Raw genomic sequence first — 896 nt, 5'->3', positions numbered from 1 at the left:
CGTGACAGAACTCACTGCAGACGACGCGTATCTCTAACTGTCGCAACAAGCAGGAAGTCGATAAAGCGCAGCAAAACGTAGCGCACATGTCGCACACCGAGTTTGTGAATATGCCTGACAAGATTCTACTCGTGCCGGGGAAACCCGGCATGCTTACCTCAAACGTTGGCGTCATGAACGCTTCGGTAAACGGAGCAGTGGGAACTCTACGAACGGGAATCACTGGGCGCCCGTGCTACGCATTTCCTCAGGTTTCACAGTAGCGGAGCTGCCATACTTTTTTAGCTTGTCCGGTATTCTGGTATACGCGAAGGGGGAGTACCGGGTTACCGGACAACGCTACCGATGCTATGTGACGTTTCATGCAACCACAACTATAGACAAGTTTTATTGTTTGCGCCTAGTGTCCTTGAGTAAAATAATTTTAAGAAGGCCACTCATTCGGTATTAGACCTCTCCCGAGAGCTTACACCAGCAGAGAAGTAGAGTGTATACTCTATCCGGCCTCTCATGTTTGGCGCCACCTACCGGTATAATGCTAGTACAAAGAAGTGCGTGAATACACTTGAAGGCAGTCTACTAAGTGACTGTTAAATAAGTCAAATTGGCAAGTAGGGCACCACAAATTAAGAGACACAGAAAGATAGAGCTCTGATCTTTCTTTGCCTCTTCGTTTGTAGCGCGCTATTTTTCCACTCTCGCGCACTTAACATAAGTCAGTATAATGAACTAATTAGCCTCTCAAGACATTCAATGAATATTGGTAACCGTGAGTATAGCTCCTCAGTCGTCGGTCACGGACTTTCTGTCAGTCGCTGGTAAGAATGCCGCCTAAGTCGAACAGTCTAGTATTTGGCTAAAGCATGACGTTGACGTGTATACGTACCGGGTATGAA

Source organism: Rhipicephalus sanguineus, chromosome 4 (assembly GCF_013339695.2).
Source record: "Rhipicephalus sanguineus isolate Rsan-2018 chromosome 4, BIME_Rsan_1.4, whole genome shotgun sequence".
Classification (NCBI taxonomy): domain Eukaryota; kingdom Metazoa; phylum Arthropoda; class Arachnida; order Ixodida; family Ixodidae; genus Rhipicephalus; species Rhipicephalus sanguineus.
This window is presented reverse-complemented; position numbering follows the sequence as displayed.